The 26514-nt window shown below is 39.0% G+C and overlaps 1 long non-coding RNA gene across 1 annotated transcript in view; it reads right to left on the bottom strand.

Moving 5' to 3' along the window:
* Nucleotides 1–16873: 16873 nt before the first annotated feature.
* The window catches only part of LOC148057524 (uncharacterized), a 29279-nt gene continuing 19638 nt past the window's right edge, over nt 16874–26514 (bottom strand). Inside the window, exons 2-3 of the long non-coding RNA XR_015700036.1 lie at nt 18623–18857; nt 16874–17021 (exon numbers count right to left, since the gene is read on the bottom strand). This is a non-coding gene — a long non-coding RNA (uncharacterized LOC148057524). The remainder of the gene's footprint in view (nt 17022–18622; nt 18858–26514) is intronic.

Below are 26514 nucleotides of genomic sequence, written 5' to 3'. Positions count from 1 at the left end.
ATCTGTTTTAATCCTAATATTTCCTCAAAGGCTTTCATAGAAAGCCCTAACCACAACTGAACAGCAATGCCTCCTTCGGTCTGCTCACTGCATGAATCAACAGTTTGGAGAGAGCTGAGGCAGACTTTCACCTCTCATGTGTTAGCTCTGGCCAGTGTGTACATGGGTACTTTGGCATCATTTGTCCAGTATAACCTGGGCACCCACCTCTGTGACTCACTTCGCAAATTCTATGGGAAAGAAAACAGGATGTATGAGTCAGAAATGAAATTACATGACCCCACTACTGGTTCCCCCGGTGCAGATTATGTATACACCAACCAGTCAGTCCATTTACCCGGGAATTAAAACACTGGGTCATTCAATGCTGCTTGACTGGAACTGCACATGAGGAGGGAAGGGGAGAAAGCAGACATCTCAATGTTATTACTGCTCCAAAGCTTTGTGGTGAGCTTCCTTCATGTTAAGGTAAGCAGGTCCTATGCCCCCCTAGATATTTTTTTCCTCAACAGGAGATGTGAATGGCAGGAGGCAGTTTCTGAATGATGGCAGTATGGAGAAGGTCACTGAGTGGTGCCATGAATGTAAGGGAGCCTTACATGAGGGTGCCATCACCAAGCTGCTCTGCAAAGCTCTGAGGACAAATAGAGATACATACTTGGCTTGAGGGGCTCAAAGCAGCCAGAGGGATCTCTCATTAAAACCGACAATTCAGGCATTGTTCTTCTCACTGAATGGACATTTCAAGCCCTTTGCTATTGACTCCTTACTGTCAATGGCAGTGGGTGGGGGGGAAGGGCTGGGGGGGAGGGCGGGAATGAAGGTTTGGCTGTGAGCAAGTCTAAGAATAAATGACATTGTCACCGTGTTCCCTGTGGCAGTCAGCTATATGCCTCTCCACCTTTCCCAGTTTTAGGAAGAGAAGAGGTGAGGTAAAGTCATAAAATCAGATGCATCAGGAACACATCAAGAATCACATTTCACTTTTTTTTTTCTCAAAGTAGGAGTCATTTGGTAACCATGCAGAAGCATTTTAACTAAAGCAAGATTGTTTCTGCTACTCACTCCTTTTTAACTTTCACTTATTTACAAGACATTCATTGCAAAGGATCTGCCCTAAGCAGCCAGACCCTCTGTTGTTGTAAATAGTTGGTTGCAAAAATGTCCAAGAGGAGAAGGCAGATGGTACGTCCAGGAATATAACGCAGTATATACTGTGATCTGCCTACTGTGTCTTCCCGAACTGTAGGTGAGAGATTATGTGAGCAGCTGTTAGAGATGTGGGAGGGGAGACAGCATGAAATGAAACGGATTAATAAAAACACAGAGAAAAGTACACAGAAATGTTTTCTAGTAATGAGAGTATAAAAACCTCAGCAGCTCCCCTGTACCAAACATAATGCTCCCCCTCATACGCGCAGTACATACAATAGCTCTCCCCAGCCTGTGGGGCTTCCCGCTGCCAAACACACAAGCTAAAGTGCCGTGCTTTCACATCAGGAAAGAATAAGTGGCCCAGAGCCATTAGTGGGTTGTTGAATCCAGGCCGGCATATATGTTAGGCCATATACCCCTCCTGCATTTTCAAAGTGTTTGTATTTGGAGTTGTCATCTGCTGGAAAAGAAAGGTGTTCCTAGATAAAGAAAGCTCTTTCCCTCATATTGTATTTTAAAGGAACTGAAGGGCAGTTTCATTCTTCCACCTTCTCCTCCATAGAGAAAAAAAGTGTCTCTCTTTGCAACTTCTTAATTGCTTAAGTAATGTAGGCAGCTTCAGTGTTCTATCTAGAAATGCTGCTGGCTGAATTGCAGAAAGCAGCATTCACCTGAAACGCAAAGATGTTCTGGATTAAAATCTTATCTCCCAACCATAATTGTCTGTTGGGAGTTTGGACCCATGTGAATGACCGAGCTGAAACCAATGAGGTCTTGGAAGGTAAAAAGGAAAAATAAGAAGCCCCTGGCCTCACTTTCAATGTAAAATCTACCCCTTACCTTAAAATGCAACTCACTTCTGGAAAGGAACTCTACCTGTGGCATTATAGGATTCCACACGTATTGAGTTTCATTGCCAGCCAGATCGTTCGATTGCACTTTTATAAGTCCTGTTGTCATTTGTGCAGGTACTCCAGTACAGTTGGTCCTAAGAATTTCCACAATGACTCAGTATCCAAAGGCAATGCCCCAGGATCTCAGAATAGACACGGGTCTGTCCAGCGTAGGGGCCCAGTGACGTCCTGTCTCTGCACTGACAGGGACAGGTCTGTAGGTTGTAACTGCCACAGAGATACCTTGGGTCTTCAAGGCCAAAGCTTAGGGAAGGGTGCTTGATGGTGTCCAAGAGGGGCTGGAATGCAGCTTGTTGGCCTCTGAAATATTTGCTCTGTGAGACCAGGAAGACTGGGAAGGTATAACAATACTTGCCGGCTCACAGGATTGGTAAATGTGTCTCACAGATGAAGGAAGTGAAGGAAGTAACTTTATGCCAATTATATTTGGCACTGAGTTGCCCTGTAAGGCAGACTTAAGCAAGCAGACAGATGCAGGGAAAGACCAAAGTTTCAGGAGTATGTGAAACCCTCACCTGGCCGCTCACAGTCAATGACTTACAGCTCAGGCGATGATTGTATGATTTCTTGCCATTATTTCCTAGTGCACTGAGAGTCAACAGAAAGTCAACAGAAATAGGCCCTAGTCACCTATATTCAAATTAAGAACTGCTTAATCGCCATTCTCCTATAATTGGTGAAGAAATGGGGCATAATAGCCTAAAAGTTACCAGCCATTATACATGTTACTACATTCAATGGGCAAAATTAGACATAAGGTATAAAAAAAAGTAAGATAATTTATGGTGTATTTGCATGTCTAACTTCCACTAATTCCTCACTAAAAAAAGTAGATCTCAAAATAGCTGCTGCACATTTCAAATTAGGTTTTAGGTCTTGAAACTTTTAGCTGATGTGATTTACATTTGATTATCAAATGACAAGGTCTGTCCATGGACAGAAGTTAACTCAGAGTTAAGTACAAAAAATAATTTTTAATGTGGAATAGGAACTTCAATGCACACAGATACATCCAGCATGCTTTAATTCACATTTCAGTTTTTCCCATGCTTCTTCAAACAGGAAAATTCTAGTTCAAATCCCATTTGTGTCACTTTGAAAAATACATCTTTGACCCTTCATGAAGGAATCTGGTTTGAACAGAGCCAAACATCCTTCCACATGATACAAACTATTTTCCTTTAACTAACCGGGCATCTCATCAGCATGGCTATGAGCTCAACTATCAGGACATGGTCTTCATTGGCTAGCAGTTTAAGCCCATACAATTTAATAAGTGCAATCCTTGACATTAAGAACACAAAGAAAACTTAATCACTTACCCATTACTCCACTGATCTTTACTGTCTTGTTACAGGTGGGCTCTCCTCATAATTTCTGCTAAAAGATATCAGTCTGAAAAAGGAGGTGGGATCTGTGTCTTACTCCACTTGCTGTTAGAGCAAAATTCAGAGCTTCTTTTTTGGGAAGAGGTAGGTCAAAGCTTTCTCAGATTCATTTTAGGAAAGAAAAATGCACAGAATATTAAAATACTAAGATGTCACAGATATTTGAAATCCCTATGCAAGAAAAGAATTCATTGCTCCTAACATATGTACTTTAGTTTTGGGATCAAAGAACTCAGATGCTATAAATGCAGTATTTTGGTTGTCTAATTTAACCTCTCTCTAGTTCTAGCAACCTTATCAGCTTTAGTGCACGTTTCATCTGAAAAGGAATTACAACAGATAGACAAGATTACTTTCCCTCCCCACCTCCTTTCTTAAGCAGGTGTCCTCTCACATTAGAAATTGACTGGCCTGTTTCACCTGACTGGTCAGGTTCGGTTATCGTGATGATGCCTTCTGAGTTTAAACCAGCTCTAAAGCATATAGAAGGAAACCAGTTTTTATTATACATAGTTAATTATTTTTTAACACGCTAACTAAACAAAACCATGGCTACACAAATCAGACATGCAGTCTACTCCACCTCAGTGTGTAGCAGCGAGAGGGTGGGATGATATCTGTGAAGAACAATATAGATTCATTACACATTGGCATAGATTCATTCAAGACACACCAATTAAGACCCAGTGAAGTGAGGTTCTGATTCAATATATTTATTTATTTCATCACTACTATTGAGTAGTTATAGAGGAGAAAATTAATGAAAATGGTTTTTAAAAAAACACCCTTGTTCTGACCAGGCAGCATTCAATATTTCCCAGGCCACGCAGGCTCTATGGGGAGTGATGCTGGGCCAATTAATACGCGCTCACTGGCAGTGCTGGGATGGAAATGGCAGCAGCACCTGAAGAGAGCTCAGGTGGAAAACAGTAACCTTCACCCTTAAAACGACTTGAGGAATGACAGTGGAGATGAATGAGTAGAAGTGGACTGGGTGAGATTTCGGCACGCCACTTGCTATAAAGTAAAATAATGGAACAAGTATGAAGGTAGGACTAGGAATAAGGAGGAAAAGGGTGAGGACAATGGTCGTAAAGCAGCCAGCCTCAGAAGTGTGTTAGAGGGTGGTAGAACAAATGCAGGAAGAGGTACTACCTCCTAAAGCAGAAGGAAGAGGTTGGAGAAACCACGTGTGTGAATGTGATCAAGGGAAGACAACTATTTTGCTGCTGAAATAAAGTCACATGTGAAGAAGGTAAACATCATCAGATAATCTTGCCAGCTAAACAGCTATCTACATCTATCTTATTTTATCATATTACAAAACATTTGTCATGGTATTTTGAATAAATTATGAGAAACATTTCAACTGGTCCACTTCTTCTGTTTTTGAATCATAGGATAAAAGTATGGCAAAATTCCCACTGATGTTAATTGTACCAGAATTTCCCTTCTGACTATTTCCCATCCACAGTCTCAGTTCGACAGCTACCTCTGTTACTGCACACTTGCATGTTATCCATGAACATGTTAAAAAAAAAAAAAGTACAGGTAAAGCAGCTTTACAGAACTTGAATTTTGTAAACATGTAAGTGTGTCTTAATTTTACTTCCAGGAGCAGTGAAAACAATTAAATCAATTAACTACTCCTATTAGTGAAGGTAAGCATATACATGTACAAGTGTCTGTATGACTGGGGTGTAATTATGTAATTGCTCTCTCTGATGCAATATCACTGCATACCTTAAGATCAGGTTACATGTATTTTGTCTGTCTGAATGATCAAAGCTTGTGCAATTTAACTCCTAACTGGGTGCAATTCTCAGCAACAGCAGTTATACAAATGCCTTTTATCAACTTCCTTGGCTTTCTATTTTCCTGTGAAGATTTCTGCTGTGCCATAGGAAACATGTGCGATATTTCAAATGTAGGATTTCTGCCAGCCGGTGATTTATTCCATTGATTACATTGTCATGTAATGGGAAGAAGCAAACCATTTTAACTGCTCATATAAACTGCAGTGGTGAGCTGGATTCTTATTTAATACAATAAATTTAGTTGCAGCTTTGTACAAGTTGTCTGATTCATGCATTACTGCTACAGTACATTATATTCACTCTGGTCCCATACGGTGTGTTTGTGCAACAATGGTGACCACTAACTTGTGTCTGTCTAAATAATTCAAAGGGAGGGAAGCACATTCAATTTGCTGCTGAGTGATTTTGTTTATCTATCACAATTTGATGTCAATTAGATACTTTGCATATTTAAAACAAAAGTAAGTATAATTTTTCAGTCTTGTGTTACACGAGTTATGCTTTTTGATGGTTGCTTCTTCAGTTCCCCAGTTACTTAGATTTTAGTACATTCTAAAATAAGTCTTATCTAAGCAATATTATTTAGGAATTAGCACTATGCTGACCCCCATACAGTATACCTTATATTTATTATATTATGCTGATTTCAGAGAACTTGTGTCAAGGTTTCTTTGTACATCTAAACCCAGATTTTCAGAAGGACAGCTGCATAAGGCCCATTAGGGTTAGGAGTGTGAAATGAATAACAAAAAAGTAGAATATTTCATTTTGTTCTTCTAAAATTTAAGATTCTAAGCGACAAGATAAGTCACCAAGACCTCTGATCAACACGAGCTAGTATAAGTAGGGAAACTACAAGCTATCAAATTACCAACCAGTCAGTTCAACTCTTACATGAATGTTTTTACCCTGTTGCTTTTTGCAAATTAAAATGGTTTAACTGAGGAATGGTCGCTCACTAAGTCATAATGAAAACCTGGACTTGCTTCAGAGTGAAAGCCCCCAAATAGGCCAGGAAAATCTGTGACCCAGAAACTAAAAACTGGAGTAGTCCTGAAAGTTTGGACTCTCTCTGCTTTGTAACAACAATCTTTGTTGTTATAAAGGAGAGGATCTGGGGGTTCAGTTTGGTCCAGAGTAGGGTTTCTGAGTTATCGTCAACTACTGCAGCACTGGGAGACCTGTGAGGTCCTGGACCTGTTGTGTAAGTTACCCACGGACTTCCTTAAACTCTAGGGGTGTTTGCATCCAGAACTGTAGATCAAAATTTGCTTCCGAGAAAAGCTTCCATACATGAGAGGGTCAGGAAAGAAGGAAATAGGAGGCACTGTGCTTTTGCCAGTCTTTCTTTTGCAGTTTTCTATAGACATTCCCTGTCCCATCACTTTTTATTGATACAGAGAAGGGAGCCTAGCGAGCCTGCAGCATATACTTAGGTTCTCCTAAAGGAAAAAGGAAACAAGAAAATGAAAGGAAGAAAAGTAAGATGGAAAAAAAAAGAAAAAAAAAAAAAACCAAAACAGAAAAATAAAGTATTCTCCTTATTCCTGGGCACCATTCCCCTGGTAAGTGTTGACCCTACAAAAGATTGGGGCTCTGGAGTCAGGCACCAGCCAACCTTGAGAATGCTTGGTTTCAAATGCTTTTTTTTTTTTTTTAAATCTAAACAAGGCGATTTCCCTCCTCCTCCCCTTTGTCTGATACTTTACTGCACATTACATTATTTAGAAAAATGTCACTGGAGGAACACTCTGTGTGGTCTCATAAAATATTAACGACTCCTGAAAGAAAACTTGAAATCAAGATGCTCTTTCATGCTGGGGTATGTAGTCTCTTTTGTTGGCTTTTTTCCTTTCTTTTCCCTTCATGGAATCTGAATTGCTTGGCTGTCTTTCCCTTGATATGAGCTGCTCCTTACATTTATCATATTCCCCTGGAAGAAGAAGAAGGGGGCTTCAGGGAACAAATGGTGTGATGCTGATGGTAACCAAGAAGTGACCTGTCTCTGCAGGAACAGCTTCTGCAGATACTGAACTAAAGTCCTGTGTAGTCATTTATTTTTAGGTTAATGTCGATGAACAAGAAAAGTGAAGGAAAGGAAGGAAATAAAAAGCCAGAACAAGCTGATTTCTCAATCAAACACAGATTTCTGGCAATGACTGATTTACTGTTTTAAAACATATCTGAAGAGACAACAACTGGTTGTAATTCTTTTAAGGAATGGGAAAAAAAGAAAAAAGTAACCACCAAGAAAACCTCCATGTAAATTGAAAAGCAGTCTGCATGGGGGAAAAATAATCTGACCGAAAACTAAAAGAAAGTAAATCTTCCCATAGTAAAGGCCTATAAATTTAGAGGTGGACAGCAGTCCTGAGTAAAGAATACCGACATTTTAAGTGAAACATTTGCTGGCAAAGTGGCCGTCGAAAGTGGTTATTGAACGTCTTGCGAGGGAGCAAATTGTGGACTAGAGGTCTTTCTTATATTTCGTAGCAAAGCCAACTTCCATTGATACCACCTCGATGTCAGCCCCTTTCTGCAGACATTTGTAAAAAGGCTTGTGATGTGAGATTGACGACTTAAATACTTCATCAATCAATGCTTTAGCCAATGTGTTGTTCAGTGATTGGTGGAAAATTCAAGTAATCCATCTTACCCCATCACCCTTGTTCTTTATTCTCTTCAGGTATTTTCATTTTTTTCCCCCCTCTTTATTTGTTCACTTTCACTACAATCTGAAAGAGAAGCTGGGCTGGGAGGGAAGGGCCTGCTGCTATCTTTGAAAACCTAATCATTGCAGTAAAACTCTTTGGTGCAAAGTGCTACTGAATTAACTGAACTTTCAATGATCATAGAGGTGGTCCTGGTGCATGTGGACTAGCAAAGCACGGCGTAAGGCTGCAATTTGTGCCATTCTGTCAAATTAAATATGTCAAACATCCTGAATCATTTATATAATCAACAATAAGGCGCTTATTTCTGCTGAATTAATCTGCTAAGTAGCTTTAAGGAAAGAAATAGGTATGACACAAAGCTAAACAGTGAGTGTAAAGAAACAAAAAAGGGTTTAGGTTATTCATTTTGGCATAATGGAAGGACATCCTTTGCTCAGAGAGAGAATATCCTTTGCTTGCGAGTGAATATTTATGTTGATATCTGGTACTCCTGATTTTAATCTCAATAAGGATTTAAAATCTTAACTCCCTACTTGAAATTTTAGTATAGATTATACAGCCACAGCATAGGCTTTATAGCAATCTAGATGAATAGGCTTTATTCATCTAGATTTTGCTTTTGCATCTAACAAAAAATGTTTCTAACATAAAGGAACAACTTCTTTTTTTTTTGAGATATAGATGATGGTTTTCTTAATAAATTATTGTTACATAGACAAACACAAAATTACAAATAAATATTGGTCCAGAGGCATATGTTCTTAAAGGCTTGAGGTAGCAAAGTATTTATGCATCCACTTAGTTTCAGGAATATCTGTAGATTATTTCTGTTTGCTGGATCTAGTAGAAGTGTTTTCTTTTTGAGTTTGTTTTTGCAGGAGATAAAAATTAACCTCTCTTTAGGACAGAGCTGTCATAAAATTTTTGATTTGCAGTGAAAAGAGTTTATAAATGTTTTATAAAATATACATTTGTCTTCAGTTGTGTGAAAAAGCGACAGACATCTAAGAAACTGCCATTTCAGTGGGAAATTTTAGCACATATATTTAAAGGACTTTTCATTGGACGTTAATTCAGATACTGGCCAATATGAAGGCAGAGAGCCATAAGCTTCTAAAGTCGGTGTCTGATTTGTTCTGAGTTTCATGCATAGTTTTGTGTTGAACATAATCACATCAGTTTGAATCCGGACTGTAGTCAAAAGGGAGAGAGCAAGTGAGCAAGAATCTAAATTACACTAGCTACTGCAGAAGCCAGGCAATCCACTCATTCTTCATTATGCACTCTTTCAAATCAACATAAGAAAGTGTCCAGAGAGCAAAGCAAATTATATGACACTTTTGTTTCCTTTCTATTAGTTTATTTATTTTCCACTTTCAGGAATTTGGGTATGTCAGTTTAGGATGTTCTTAACCTGCAAAACCCCAGATAGAGGCCACAATCTGGGCAAAATACCTTCAATGTTTGTCCAGCAGCAAAAAAAAGTAGTGAGAAGATAATTTGGGGCTAGATTATGACCATGTTTATATCGTGATATAGTTAGTTTTACACAAGACAGACCTAAGCCTACAAAATAAATACAAGATCGTTCTGCACAGAGAGTACCTAAAAGAATTAAGAAAAACAAAAGAGAGAGAAAACTAATAAAGAACTAAGAACTACAAAACCACAAGAACGTGAGAACTAAGAGACAAAACTTTTTATCTGTATCTGCATTAAAATGCTGTACAGACTCAGCCAGTATCCAGCAAGACATTATTGCATTATTAAACATCCCCATTTTTTGAAGGTTTTAGTGTTGGAACACCAAATTAGCCCAAAAAGTTCAAAGCAAAATAATCACAATAAGAATTTTCATGACTTGTCTTGACCCATTATCAGGACAGTAAAAAAAATAGGGCCAGGAGGGAAGTGGCTACTCTTCCTCCATAATTTCACCTTTCATTTCAAAGCTCCCAATGCAGTGTATTACTAAGTTGTTGTTTAAAGGACATTTGATACACTTTCACCTGAATAAAAGCAAATTTCTTTGTGTGCATTTGTGTGTTCATAAATGAGCTGCTTGGTGAATCATTCTTGTCATTAGAAGGTAGATAAACTGCAGGGAGGGAACAAAGTCATCATTTCTACCTCTGTGAAAATGATGGGGGTTTTTTAATTATTAAAATGCAATTATTTCCATTATTGATGAGCGTGATACTCAGGACAGCATCAATACAAACTGTCCAGGACACACACTCACTTGGATCTCAGGCTGGTCTGGCTGCAATGGAGTATTGATGCCAGTGTTTGTTTCACTTCTAATTCACATAATGGATGAGGACTTAAATACAATCCATGGCAAATTAGTACCTAGGAGATTGGGTTTATTTATTTATTTATTTAATGTGTTTATTTTTGTTACATGTGAGCCCTTCCATGATACCAAAGTAGAAGACTTTCTGTATTAAGGCAATTAAAGAGCACTAGAATTTGAAACATAAAAGCTGATTAATATTTGAGGTACGTTATCTAGGCTGTAAGAAACTAGCCACCAGTACAGGTGTCAAGTTGCTTTCCAGCCCCTGTGTTTTGCATGTTGTTTTAGTTTTTCCTATAATATATACATAGATACATATTTGCACACATGCATTCATTCATATGCCCATGCACTTCTGAATATAAAAAATATATGCAATTATTTTCATTTTTCAAAATTGTCTTCTTGCTTGTTTCACATAGTGCTTGCAAATCACACTGAGAGACTGACAGGTACTCTTCATGTTTTGGCTTTGGGAATGGAGATGTCGCTTCATTCTTTTGGACCTGACCCATGAAGACCTGTGGCTCTTAAAAGTACCGAGGCTGAGGAAGTTGGAGCCTTTCTGTGTGGTAATAGATGCGGGCAGAAGGGAAGCTGGTGTCCTCTGCTGCCCCTCTCCACTCAGTCAATACCTCTCCCAGACCCTGTCTTGTCCCTGCCGCTCCCTGCTTAAACATTAACAGTTTGAAATGAAATGCCCATAAATGTGATTTATCCCATGGGCCCACAGTTCATTATATGGGCATTGCAGTCTTTCGCAGATATGCAAATGCCTCATATGTTTGGATGTCCTTCTGAAAATGTCCATGCCCCGTCCAACAGAAAGCCAGGTCAAATGCATGCAAGAAGCCTGCGCCTGACCTGAGAGCTCCTGGGTCTGCCCTGTGATGGGTGCTGTGGTGGATGAGACCCGGGAGTGCCATGGTTTCCACCCTCCATTGCTTCCTTTCTGTGGCAATTAAAACCTGGGCTTTTAGGGCAGCAAAAGGACTGATCCAAAGCCACTCTTCCAAAGACAGTGTAAGCCACAGGCCCCCTCATTTTGTGACAAAGCTTAGCCCCCGTGCTTATAATTTTTTAAAACTGCAACTGTCTCCCCAAGAAATTAGATAGTGACTCATATAGGACCTCAGTATAACCACACTTACTCTTATCAAAAGGCAACTAAAGATACATCTTCTAATAAAACAAAGTCCTTTTTTCCTCTGTCTATACTGCAAGTCTAATATAGGTCTTCCTTTTCATGCTTTCTGCTAAAAGTTGAAAACATCATCTGTACAAAAGCAATGACAAAGGCTGAGTTTGGCCAAAACCCTGATGTAGGCAGGTTTTCTTATAGACAGGAGATTTGGTTAAATGCACAAAAGCAACTGTGCAAAACAATCGGTACAATACCGTATATCAAGAGTAATTAAAAGCCTTCATTAAAAATGTGACAACCAAATCATTTTATATTAGACAGAGAAACCCCTATCGACATTTGAAAATAATGAATAAACAGAATGTCAATTCACTAACATTTGCTATTTAGACTTTGATGCATACTCTTAGCTCTAAAATCTGCTCCTGGATACACACAGGAAACTCCTATTGAAGTCAGTTGGAGTTGTTTATGTGTAGTTGGCAGCGAATTTTGGCCCTCAGACATTTTTTAGTGTTCATTTAAGAGAGTACAGGCTAGCATAACCCTCAGTTTAACCCTCTATTTGAAGACATTGCTCTCACTGGATCCAAATGTCATGGCTACAGACCATTCTCCCAACACAGACCATGCTAATTCCTACACAACTTACGCAAAAGTGGCAATGCAGTTGCTGAATTCACATGTTGTGTAGGAATTTATTACTGATATAGACAGATAAGCTAGAGCTGGTTGAGTTTTTTGTCTCTGTTATTGCAAAATCTGATCTCTAGTATTGAGCAAAACACTGTATAATTGTTACGGCAGCCTTTAAGGTCCCTTGTCCATGATGGAGGACATTGTCATAGATGTAGCAGAGTCATGCCATCTCACTTATGACAGAGAAGCACACATAAGGATGAGGCAGGTGCTCAGAAGACTCGAGTGAGAGAGGCAGACCTGAGGACTGATGCAGATGTGCAGTGAGTGCATTTTCTGTATGTCTCCCAAATCTCCTTTCCCTAAGGATTCTCCTTGGATGCCATCTCTGCCTTTTGCTCACCACCTTCCCAGCCCCCAGCCGAGCTCCTTTTCCTTCCTCTCGCAAGCAGGTGGGTACAGCTGTGACAATGTGGGAGTTAGCGGTGGTTGGATGCCGTGACTTCTGCTCTCAGCTCTGTGACTTGCTCCTCCAGTGGGCGCAGAGAGCAGGGAATGGCAGGGCTGCCCGCGAGTGACAAGTGGCTCTCCTGAGCTCCGTGAAACACTGGGGGAAGAAGTGAGTCCTCTTAGGAGCTCCAGGACTTCAGGTGCAGGTCTGCTCCTTGGAAGGCTGTTCCTCTTGGTGAAACTGGATGTTGCATCCATCCTGGCAGAGAGTTAGCTAGAAAGCAATGGCAGTGCCTGCAGATTAGAAGGACTCTTCATTATTAGTGTAAATGATCAAAATAATGCAGTGTGTAGAAACAGAGTTGCAGTCCTACATTTACATGGGAGCAAGGAGGCCACCCAACACTGGGTGGTGGTTAGCTCTGCCTCTCCTCTGTGCTCCTCTCGCTTGAAATGGTGCTTTGGTTTTTCCCCCTTCAGTCAGGAAGCACTTGAGTACATTTAGTACTACATGTTTTCCTTTGCACTTCCCCCTGCCGCATTTCCAACCAACAGAGGCGCTCTGTGCTTGGCAGAGTGAGAAGCTAGGGAACCAGCTGGACAGTTTTGTGCACAATCAGCAATCATCACTTTTCCTTACGAAGCAATAGGGCTTTTCCCAACCAGGAAACCCACAGGCATTTTTTTTCTGTGCTTGGAAGCCTTAGTTTACCTAAGCCTCCCAAGTCTGATATTTGATGTTAATGAGCCATAACTGGTGTAAGCATATGTGCATGGTTCATGGTTCGCCTTAACATCAGTGCAGTGCAAAGTGATACGGCACTTGAAGCACTGCTGGGTACGAGAGGTACGAAAAGAAAGTGGGAGCTACTTTGTGTTTACTTCTATAGCAGCACCCTGAGTGCTTTTCCTACTGAAGTTACAGTCCAAGGTTTTACACGTGCAAGGGAATAATGATTTGCTCACCAAAATCAGTGTTGTGGTTGTAGTGGTAGGGGTTAATACATTTTTTTATAAATGCTTTTAACTTTAGCCTCATTTTTAGGCATGAAAAGGAGCTCTGCTTCTCTCTATGCGGGGTCCCAAATATTTAGAGTTTATTTTAAACAATTCGGTGGTGTAGAATGATATCATTTTCATGGCAGTACTTCCATTGGTGTTAATTGCTATACACTTAAAGCAACCCCCAAAATACAATTTTAATGCTCATTTTTTATGTCTTCATCTAATTTTTAATTCCTGCATTTTAACAAGTACTAGCCAACAATAGTTTTGCCATTAGATTTAACGGTTAAATTTACAGTTTTAAACTGTTTTTATGACATCCAGCTACATCAAGGTGACAAGTCTACTGGTAAAACACCACTTTCAGTACTGCATTTACAGTCAAAAACATTTTTCATCACTCCTAAATTGACAAATTTCAATTGCTCCTTATTGTTAAAAACAATTTTTAAAATTACACAGTGAGAACATAACAGTCTCTGTCACTGTGTAATTAAGTCCCTTGAACTGTTTGCTATATATAGAAATACTGTATTATAAAGTGTTAGTTACCGTTAAAAAAATTACCAATTACATTTATAGTGAAAACCATTAAATTGATTTACAGCAAAACAGTTAATTCACTGTGTTTGTGCATAAAACTGCTAGTAATGTGACACAAAACGTAGTTTTCATTTTGAACTCTGCAAACTTAGGAAAATTATAAACAGGAAGATACAATAAAGCTAATGATCATCTAAAATGCTTGTATTCAATAAATAGCATTACACTTAGGAAATACTTCTGCTGGAGAGACAGTTCACTGGTTTCCAGCACAGTGCAATTCTTCGGTGTAATGAGAAATTTTGAAAAGAATTAAGAAGGGTCTGACTCTTCCTGCAAGGATCCAGCTAATTATGGGCTGGAATACATCTTAATTTCCAACTTAATTTCAAGCATATTCCAGTGCTTTGCTGGTCTTGGTCACATAAGTGTGGAAGGTAGGTGGCGTATATCAGTGTTAAATACATTTACTATCAGCACATGTTAATTTTTTCATATGTTTTCTTTCATAACTAATAATGAATATGTACATTTCTCCATTATCATTATTTCTGATGTTGTATAATTTTAGGTGTCACTACTAAATATACAGATGTTATTTCAAGGTTCAGTTGAAATGTAAAAGAATTATTTTCCATTTTATCTATCTTCAATATACTATAATAGCACAGTAGTTATTTACCAGTTTGTGTATACCTTATGCACAGAAAGACAAAACAAAACAAAACAAAGCAATCTGGCATATAAACTTTACCCATGGTGAAATGAAAATAAGTATAATCAAACCAAAATAATACCATAGCATAGCAAAGTAAATCCATACCTCCCTTCATCATAAGTATTTTGTTTTCTTTTAGACATCTTCATCCCCTAGTAATCCATTAGACAATAAATCATTATCAGCTTTTTGGAAAGTTTTTACCTAGAGGGAGAGACTCCTAAACCTTGTTGGTGAAATGAAGCCCTTGTTACAGTCAAGGGAAAAGTCACCATTATTTCAGCCTGACCTAGAGTGATTTGAAATCTTTGTGTTCCTGAAATGCACCATTTTGTAGCTGCTGTTCTATTAAATAAAAACATCAATGGATATATTAGCAGAAAAGATATGCAAATTGGCGGGTGACTGTACATTTGTTTTTAGTAGACATTATGCCCATTGTTTACAGTGATGACTTCTTGCTTCCTTACAAGTAGGAAAAAGAATCTCCCCCTTATCTAATCAGAATGTAGCAGGACTCAATATTCACAACCACAACAGCTGAAGACCTGATACTGGGATGATGGAATAATGTGTAAGAAGTAAATATTGGCTGTCTTTATACAAACATTGAGAAGCAATGAAGAGGTATTACCAGTGTACCTGCTTTCTGACTTAAAAAAGGCATTTTAATTTTTTAAGCATTTGCTCACTATAAACTTGAACTTGCAGAAGACAATCAAGCAATTTGCTAAATAAAGTTTTTCCCACCAGTCCAAATCATTCACCAGAATGAGAGAAAAACCTTCATGAATTACTTGTTCCCCTTTTATTTTCATATCTGACATTGTTCTTCCTATATAACAATAGATGCCAATTAATAAAATTTGATTAAAGACCAGCCCGTAGATGCAATGGCTACTTGAGAGTCATTGGTATGAAGAGCATGAATGAGCATGGAAAATAATGTCACAATTCTGTCTTACACTGGTAATGTACGTAACGAACTGTTGAGCACAAGGCACAGACATGCTGGAAGTTATCAGCTCTTTCTCAAACAGCAAAGGCATAGACTACCCACTGCTCTGGGATGCTGCTGTCCTACAGGCAATTTGAGACAAAGGTGAGTGATTCATTTGGAATCCAGATATTTCTCAACAAAACCTTTGATACTCTGGGACAGAAAGAGTAATTACGAGGAGAGTGATAGGGGCTAACAAGACCAATACTGCAGCTCATTTACTTTGGCAATCTCCAGTTTTCAAAACCCAAGTGCCATTATGCTCGATTGTTCTAACTAAGGAAAACAGTTTGTGGTAAATGTTGACTTTTTGTTATCAGCCATTTTCCCTTAAATATGAGATAGGTTTTCTATACTGTGTTTGGTATTTCACGATCATTAATAAATGAAGCTGGTTGAAAGTGTCTGTATTAAGATGGAAAGAAAAATATCATACCCAGCTAAAAGAAAAGATTAAACCCCACAGAAAATGCAAATTATTACTTTCAGTCAAAATTTAGAATGAATTTTACTATCTCTGGAATGATGTTGTATTCAGATTTTTTAATGAAAATGAAATTATGTAATGTCACTTTAACACTGAGACTGGCAGTAACATAACATCAATGTCAAAAGAGTATGTTGGCCTGGGCTTAAATCATGCCTATTATAAAGTGTAAAAATTAATAGTGATGCATGAAACATGGTCAATTTTCTTATGTAAATCATCTGTTGCAGACATCAGATTGCAACTCAATGAGCAACATGTGATTGCCTGTTTCTCCTACATTTTCTAAGTACAAACTATGATTTCACAAAATATTTTTATTTTTAGCAAAAGAGGGACCAAACCCTTGATATTTTATTTTCTTGGAAATGCATTTTTTTAATAGTCTCATCTTTAAGGTATGACATGAATCAGTCACTGCTTAAACAACGCATGTAGTTTCAACAATATAACTTAAAATCACTGTCTCTAGCTGTATAAAGTATGGAAAGGGTTACATTTCAGCAAGCTTTATCATATCAATTAATGAGCCTTTTCATGCCTTCTTAACTCTTATTTTACTATAAAGTTTTAAACTAGAAATCACTGTGACAAGTTAATGACCTTGACTTTAATGTTTAAACTGGGACGTTACTTAGGTCACAGCATGAATGAAAACAAAAATCTTTTTATAAACTTCCTCCCTTTTGGTGTATGCAGCCTTTCCCATTCTGTGCCTCCATGGGTGTCAGCTGGTCCTTGGCAGTAGAAGACATGTTCTTGCATTCTCGGACTCCATGGTTGTCACCTATAGTGAGGAGAACAGTTAATAAAGTACAGCAGTGCTGAGTTCTTTCGCTAGTTACCGAGATTTGTTGATACGCTGCCCCGACGGGCTTGTGATTTCACTCATTAGTTATACAGTAAAAAATTTGAATCCTTTCAAGCACTACAAATGCCAGCTCTAACAGAAGCACAAGAGGTTCAAAGTGGATCAAAGCTAACTTTTCTGGCTCCTGGTCTTCCTCACAAAATTCCTGATTTGTGTATGTATGAATGAGCACAAAACTGGAAGACACAAGACTGAACAAAATAATTTAACTTTCTGGTTTCAGTGAGGGGAAAAAAAAAGGTGGCTGAAAAGCTAAGGCTGTCCCAGGCAGACCAACAATCCAGAGTCCCATGAATTCAGAGATTTTTACCTGCATGCATAGTTTTCTTTTGAATAAGTTTTTAAATTGTAATTTTGATGAAATGAGCTTTTCATCTCCCTAATATCTGAATTCTGCAAGAATGCTGTGAGTTTAAAATGAGATTGTTCACCAGTCTTTTTATTTTTTTCTAGTTACAATTCAAGTTGGAGCATCAGTGACATGTTATCCTCTTCAGATATTGGCGTGTTTATTAGCTTTGGCTCATACTGTTGTGCTTCGGATGATATCTCCCACCACTCTCAGAGCTGTAGCTGTTAGCTGCTGACCCTTGGCAGGGAATGTCTGGTAGTCCAAGAGGCAGACCTGAAGTCCTGCACATGTCCTCTCACTAAATCCGTGTGAATGGAGGATGTAGGGAAAGGGGTCTGCAGAGCATCACTTCTGAGAAATCACCTCCTCCCACGCTTTCCGAGCCTGAGTACAAACAAGGGGGATGCTCCAGTCACACCGATTTCTACACGTCAATGCCTTTTCCTTTACCCGTGCTGATTAGCTCCTTTTTGATCTTCATGCATTTTACTTGCAATCTAATATGCCACGTAATATTAACAGACATAATTAACTGAGGGGTTGATCCTGCTCTCATTCAAGTCAACAGGAATTGGGCTTTGAGCGAAAAGGGGAGGGATAAGATGAGGTAGGGTCAGAGGTCACCCAGTTTAAAGAAATTTATCTAGGTTCACTTTAAAAACCACATAAATCTTTCTCTCTTCACATTGGGGGTAGACAGCTAGAGGAAGTAAAAAGTGTGGCAAAAGATTTGGTGACAGCTTGTCATTTGGAGGCAAATGTAGAAAGGGCAGAAGCCCCCCCACTGTAAGCTTTTTCCCATTTCCATCACTTTCTGTTTTTCTCTTCCCCTGTAAGGTGTAGAAGGAGAAACAACAGCCTGTATTCACACTAAGATTACTGCAAACTTGCAAAGTTCAGAGATGCCCAACAGACTTCAGTGAGGATCCTCTTGGCACGTATACCACAATCATGTAATGGCATGCTCGTTCATTACGTGGCCAAGAACCAGGTGGCTGCAGCTGATGTGCCAGGTGCCCATCACAAGGGTCTACCCGCATTTCAGAGAGGTTGTTGTGACAGATATATCCATAGTGCTGTCACCAGAAGAGGTCCAGGCTTTATCTACACTCCACTCCCATCCTGTGGGTGGAAGCGCAACTGCCTCACAACGTAGGAACCCTACCTTTTTATGGTACAACGGATGCGCAGTTGGCCACATGAAGGTGGGGGGAGATCACACATCCCTAAAGGCCACAGTACAGAAGGCGCTTCTGAAAATGTTGTCTGGTGCAGAACCTTGTCCGTCATGGCGCCTCTTGGAAAAAAGAGGAGCACATGGAGCATTGCCTCCAGCAATCAGCATCCAGCCTGCAGGCTGGGGAGTGGACACTCTTGGAGTAGCTTGATCAGCTATAATGCTAGGAGAAAAAAAGAAAAAGTAAGATATGCTGTAACAGAAAGGATGAAGGACGGATGAAAGATTTATCTGTTTATGCACCCAATCTACTACCACAGCACAGCATTGTCTAATTTATATTCAAAGACAGAAATGTCAAAGGAAAAGGTGATGTTTTCATTCTTTCTCCTGTACTCCGTGTACCTTTCAAAGTGTGCACAGTTTATGGGGCACAAAGTTTATTATTTATATAATAATATTATTATTTGTACCATAATAATATTATTATCTCATTCCTCAAAACATCCATCATGTTTTGCTCTCACATCTACCAGCCTTCCAATGATAGAAAGCCAAAACACAGCAGCAGCAAAGATAAAGCCCATGATGTGAATGCAGAGGCACTTTGCCTATTGAGCATTTACGAGTACATAGTATTTGGCATTTGAAGAATCCTTTGGCACACTATTCATAGAAATTCAAGCTTGAGAGATGAAAGTTAAAAAATATATTAAAAGACCTGATTTTTCGCTCCAGGCTGGTTTCTGAATGCTGTTCAATTTACATCTGTTTAGTGATTTATTTAATAGCTGTGACTAAAATAATAATATGGAATAACTACAGAAGATTAAACTAAATTTTGTCTTGTAGATATCCATGGATAACCTCATTATGAAACAGCAAGAGCGCCCTATTTACTATGACATTAATATTAGGGTGATTAGAGTAAGACTACTATAACTTTATTGCTTCGATTTTGGCTTTAGAACTTGACTAAAGGTGTAGCCCCTTTTCTGAAACACTCTCCTGTTTGCACAAAGTGTATTTATGTCCATGGGCATTTGGCAGTGCTGGTGGTCAAGGAACTGTGGAAACTGCTGCTGTTTGTGAAATTTTTCTTCAGAATTTCTTGTCACTTAAAAAAGTTTCAGCCTTGTGACATGTTTTCAAGGCCACTGTAGGACAGCATAGGTACATACTTCTTAAGTCTGCCAGGGGAAGATGCTGATTACTGTAAAAAGGAAACGTTTCCTTGATGTGGGAGTGATGTGGAGGGGAGAGGGAGCCAAGGGTCATGGTTTAGCACTAAAATGGCTGCCAGGCTTACAATGGCAAGTACTGAGGAACTCCTGGGTATGATATAGGTATTTTCTTTTCTGACAGATTGTCTATGATATAATTACACTTTATTGACATTAGCTCTTTTATTGGAGCTGGGGTTTTTCCTCCCTCTGATTTAACTAAGAATTTTTTTTCCTAACAATCATTTACAAGTTTTTAAAGGAAAGACTAAGTAATCTAAAAGTAAAATCTCTTTCATCAGGGAGGGTGAGTTGTTCATGTGCTGTTTCTCCATTTTCTGCCACGCCACGTTTTCTGTTTTGTTCACTAAAAGAACAGGGTGGTGGAGCCAAGAAAAGACAAAAGCCCAACCCAAACAGAAAAAGGAAATGCTTATTCATGGCTTCCCCCGCCCCCCCCCCCCCCCAAAAACTACATATTGAAACATACAACCCTTTTGCACCTTGGAAAGAATATACTATATTTTGTCAATAAGCAGTTATGAAGGAAAATAACTGATTAGCTTTGTCCTTATTCTGGTAGATTCAGCTCTGAGCCAGCAGCAACACATTCCAGAATAATAACTGCTGCTGCTACGTAGGTCTAGCAAGCAATCAAAATGCTAAAAAAACCAACCCTTTTTATTTGTTCATTGAAATTTGGGCCTTCTGTTTCATGGACATATCCATTGGAGTTGAAATTGGGAAAACCGATCCCACTACAGACCTGACACAAGCAAAGAATTGCTGCTGCAAAGGGGGCACCAGAGCACCAATAGGCTATGCCCAAAGTCTGCATCTTTACTTTTTACTTCTTTGAAAGATTTGTATTACATGTTTTGTAGGACAGGACAAGTCATATTGCATCATGTTAAGTACACATATTGTTTCTCTAATTTCTTAAATTTGCTTTCTACTCATTTATTTCCTTTCTCTGCATCAAATTGTTCAATCAGCTATTACTGGATTTGAATTCTTTGTTTTTAAAACAACACGTGTTTCAGCCCATATTTGCTGAACAGCAACTCAGCTTGTTCACAACATAAACTGATGAAATACATTTCTCTTCCAAAATACAGCCAGGCTGCTTCTTTTCTAAAAAAATAGACAGGAGTCTAAAATCAAGAGCAGTAGCTCAGAATATGCTTGTAATGTCAAAAGCATTTGAACTTTCTTATTTGCCCATGTAGGGGTACATTGCTGTTACAGAAATACAAGAAAAAATACTCCCAAACTGGCAGAAGGGTGCTTCTGAGATAACTGTGAGCTTTTGGTAAAAGTGGTCCCATTTCTCCTCAGCTGAGACCTAACTCCTAACCCATGCATGTGTGGTAAGAGCATACAGCAGAAATTTTGCAGGTAAAGTGGGCCAGAACCATAGATGTAGAGAAGAAAAAGGAAGGACCGTCTCTCTCACCTTTCACGAACAACGGCACTTTTGTCATTTTCCCCGTGCCCTAAATAGACTGGATTCAGTAGCTTTGAATTCATGACATTCCTTCTCACACCGCTCTCCAGCTCATAATAAGCTAGTAGCTTAGCAGTCTTTTTTTCTTTTTTTCTTTTTTTTTTTTTTTTAAATTGGCTAGGAAGGCAGGCAAGCTTTACAACCAAAACAATCAATTTCAAGCTGCCGAACCCAATCAGGCCAGTTTGAGAGTGACCCTTTAAATTGAGTGTGAAATTGGGAGATGGAGCTCCCCTTTCCTACTCCAGAGCTGGTGGAGAAACCATCACTTCCTTTTGTAAGTGGGTGCATTAATAGTTGTGCTGTTCTTGCAGACATTATGTGCTAACAAAACTATGTGTGCCTGGTTCTGTAGCAGGTTACAGGGGAAAAACAAAGCGAAGGCCATCTGGCTCCACCAGTTTGTATGTATAATGTCCAGATACTAATCCTTAATGCACTTGTAAACGTAGTTGTCTCTCTCTCAGGGTCTGATTTTAATTTGGGTAATATTCCCGTTAATAATAACGTCTAATTACAACATCCATTAAAAGTTAGTAACATTAATTTAACAGGGAGAAAATCTAATAGAGTTCTTAGAGCAGTATTGGCATTTTTCCATTAAATTAATGTTACAAACTTTTAAAAGGATGTCTTAAATAGGCATCGTTAGTGGTGGGAATATTAAACAAATTAAACTCAGGCCTTTAATATGAGGTGGGAGCCTATTTATGAATCCAAGCAAAGGTGTCTGCTAGGCCTTTTAACCCATTTAAAATGTTCAACAGGAAGCACAAGGTTGTGCAAAATTCGCAGTACCTAAGTTTCCTTCTAGTAAAGGCTCAAGTGAATGACAATTTTTTTTTTACAGTATCTCTTTTGCTGGCTGTGTGGTCCACACATTGCTTGCTTAGCTGCTGCTGTTTTTTCTTTTCAACAATGATGTTCTGGCCTATTAGTTTTCCTCCTTTTGGTTATTTTGGTGTTTTGTTTTTTTTTTTTTTGTTTAAAGAGGGTGATCATGAAACCAAAGGATTAACAGTTCCTCCTACTGCTAGGCAAAGCCCTTGATCATTTAGAAACAAGACTCATGGGTTTGGCTGAAGAGTGACAAGTCATATGAAGGATGTATAGGTTTTGAAATGCACGTCCTTGCCTAAAACCAGACCTTATCTGCAATAAGGCAGCATATACATTTTAACCATGAGCCTGCTTGGATGGACAAACCAAACTGTTAAGAGATTAATTTTTTAAAGATGATTCTTGGTTTACAGGCTGGCTATAGACAGAACTTTTTATAACGCAAACATTGGATTACACGCATTATATTCCCCTTGGGGTGAGGACTAAAAGGAAGAGCTACATATGAGAGAAGTTAGTCAGATGCTTAATGTAATACTGGAAGAGGATCAGCAAGGGACTGTATTTTGTGCCCCATGAACAATACAAGCTTCTTGCACAGTCTATTTTTAAACACTCCAATACAAATTCAACAAAATTTAATAAAGCAGCGTTGAGAGTGGAATGAGCAGAGCAGTGCGGTGTGGTCAGACTCAGCAAGCTTTCATAATGCATATTCTCAAATTTTTAGCCAGCACTTTGCTGCTCCAAGGTTTTCTAAGCGCACAGCAGCAAACACACCATATTTGGAGTACCTGGAATAGATACCAGGATAGACCTAGACATGAGCAGCTAGTGTTTGACATCTCTGGGCTTGTGCAGCCCTTCTGATTATATACAGGGCTATACCTGCATTTTGGCCTTTTCCAGGCAGCCCCAGTGTGATCTCCTGCCTACACACAGGGCTGTCACACACAGCTTTCCTTGGGGCTCACAAGTACTTCTTGCCTGGACACTCAGCCCTTAAGGAGCAGAGGCAGCTTTGCATGCCCATCCTGAATGCATTTTGCTCATGAAGGCCAGCCAACAAACACAAAAAACCAAGAAAACAACAACAGCCACCTAACCCTGTTGACTCAGTGTTTATTAATAATAAATTCTTGGAGGTGGGAGAGTTGTCTGGAATTTGAATGGCTATTCCTGTGAGTCAATTAGTTCATGCCTCAGACAGCAACAGTATTTGACTAGTCCTAATTAAAAATAGTAATAATAATAATAATAAAGGATTAAGAATAAAGAATTTAGAGGAAAACTAGTATGTTATTTAAGGAGCATCTAAATATTACTTTAATGCTGAAATATTAAGTATAAGAGCCAGGAAAAAAATAGGAAAAATGAAATGCAGGAAAAATCATGTTTTGATTCTGTTCGGTAAACTGACAAATTGTAACAAACAATGAGCTTGCAAATAGTGCTCTGTTTTTTTTTTTTAAATCCTTTGGTATCTGTTTAGTTACACTTTTGAGCTGAGATGAGAAAAGAGGTTTTACATTACCCGAATGCTGAAATACTCCAGTGTCCAAGTAGTTTAGCGATACTGTTTGAAAGAGGAAAAAAGCCTAGTATGCCATTAAGCAGATTGGTTTTCCTCTTTTGTTCCACAATAAACTGCTCTTAGTTGGGAAAATATCCTACAGACAGAAGTATAAGGAGCAATAATACAGTGTAAATTTATTACCAGTACAGGGTTACAAGCAGACTGTAGAGACGTATGTTACCTAAAGCAATTAGATTATTATTGTAGTGGTATTAGAACAAAATAATTTACAAGGTTAAGGATTTTTTTAAACAAGAACATTTTGCTTCTAAGCTTTCTCCTAATATTCTCCAATATATTTTACTTAGAATATATTAGTTAAACTAAATCATAAGGTGATTTTTTATGATAGTAATTTTAAATATTCAAGACTAAAAAAGAAAAGCATGTAGAGCCATTTTAAGGGCTGTTGTTTGCTTTTATACTTCCCCCTGTTATATCTAGACTTTAACTAAAAACGATTCAGCAAAGGATACCTCTATGTGCATGTTTACATACTTTCACATGTGGCTTCAACATGCCCGTGAGACATAAAGAATAATGGATAAAATCCCTAAGAGAAATCAGTAAACAACCAACTATACCATCCTCCCTAATGCAGGTTTTTCACAACAAAGTAAAGGCGTTCTTACGGCACCTCCACAACAGGAATTGGTTCAATCAATAGGGATAAGCTACTGTTAATTAGTCTGATCTACTTTAATAACTTTATTCAGAAGGAAGAAGTGGGGGGGAGGCTAGAGGAAACTTTTCCCTGCTGTCAGTATTACACCCTGTAGAGGGGCCTTATATCAGCAATTCAGTGGGAGGAAGTCATGTGGAAGCATTTCTGTATTGTTCCTATGAGCATTCATCTCCTAATTTGCATTAAACTAGTAGGGAGTCAACACTGGTTTGGGTCCATACCTGTAAATCTTCTGTTATGAGATGAAAGTATTAAAGTGCGGCTCTCAAACTTGCTTCCTCCCCAGGTTGAACAAAAGTGATCTCTAATGCAAATAAGATTAGCCATAGTGTTTGGTGGGGATGCTTTGGGTTTTGGTTTTAAACTGGGAACTTCTCTTATGCAAAATTATCCATCAACCTTTGCTGTCTACCTAAAGATTTCAGTCAGCCCACCCCTTTGCCAAAAGAAGCCGCGAAACCAATGAAGCCCCACCACTGCACACACCCCCCCCCCCCGCCCCCGTGTCCTGCAGCAACGCATGTTAGAGGAAGAAAGGCAAAGCAGGATTCCCACAAACATTTCCATTGAAGGGGCAAATTCTCCAGTTGTGTAACTCCGTGCCCTATTGATTTCCAGAGGATTACTCTCATTTACTCCATGTGCAGTGCTGGCCCAAAACATTCCCCTGTTAGGAAAGTTTTTAGTTTTCATGGCTGGATTTATACCTGTATATTCCTCACAAACTGAATCAGTCAGACCAAATAAATTAATCTTTTTCTCTCTATTTCTTGTGGTGTTATCTCCATATGTGTTTGTGCATTTTCTATCTCTCCATCTATCTATAATTATACAACTAGAGCTTGGCTTGGAGGGCAATAGTAGTAAACTATTGTTCAAAGGAGATTGCAAATTGCTTGGAGCAGGGAACTGTCTTCTTAATTAGTCTGGAAAACATCACGCACACTTACGGCACTATAGGAATAATAAATAATAATAAAAATAGTTCCTGAAAGTGGGTTCATACCGCCCAAAGGCAAAGGCTGGGCAGCTGTTGGGAAGATGATGGTTCCCAGCAGTAAATATGAGCGGATAAAGCAGCAGCTCCAGGAAGGATCTCGTCAAGCTGCAGATTCCTTCCCAACTGATACCTGACAGTGCATCTACTTCAGGTATATTCACTGGAGATACTTTCTCTGATAGCGTATAAAGTTCAATCTGATTTTAAATGACAAGGTAAAAAGTGAGAAGTAATAAGGTAACTTCCCAGGCTGAGCCGAGCAGCCTGCTGCAGAAGTGTCCTTGGTCTGACCTTTATAGGCTTTTCTTTTTTTTTTTTTTTTAAGGGAGAAAGAGTGCAAAGGCAATCCAGTGAGACTGCTCTTAAGGCCCAGCAATATAGTGACAGCCTTTGGAAACAGCTGTGCAAGGAGACTGACAGATTCATCAGGTACGGTGTGGCCCTACTGCAGGTCTGCCTCACTGAAATGGTTTAAGCTTTTTTACAGCTGCTTAACCTAGGGGAGAAAGGGAGGGGGCAGAGAGAGGCTGGGAATTTTGCTATCAGAGGCTGCAACGCTCCACTCTCCCGTGAGAATACTCCTGGAGTCCGATCTGTTTAGTAATGCAAGAGATAGCCTGCCTATTAAGGCCAAACAAAGGCTATAGAAAAAAAAATAACCTGCCTGAATAAAGCTTATTTGGTGGAATTTACACATTTCTGTAAATGAATTAAATTGCTAGATACTGAAGTGATGTATCTGAGCAAAATCCATTCATTGGGAACCAGCAACAAACATAAACTTAGAGCCAAATTCTGCAGATCTTATTTAGTGATTACTGAGGCAGAGCTCCCAGCAACTCAAATGGAAGTTTTGCCCGAGTAAAAACTGTTCGATTTGGTTCACCATGAGATGGTGAAGACCACATACAAATATATCTTCACAGTTTCTTTGTTTTTTTCTTTCTCTCTGGAAGTATTCCATGAGCACTCTTGAAAAAAATTGTTCGTTTTATTTTCTTTTTCAACTGAGGTAAATTCATGTAGGATACCTTAGACCATTGCATCCA

Source organism: Nipponia nippon, unplaced genomic scaffold (genome assembly GCF_047370975.1).
Source record: "Nipponia nippon isolate SJK-2023a ecotype South Korea unplaced genomic scaffold, ASM4737097v1 scaffold_1, whole genome shotgun sequence".
In the NCBI taxonomy this organism is placed as follows: Eukaryota; Metazoa; Chordata; class Aves; order Pelecaniformes; family Threskiornithidae; genus Nipponia; species Nipponia nippon.
This window is presented reverse-complemented; position numbering and strand designations above follow the sequence as displayed.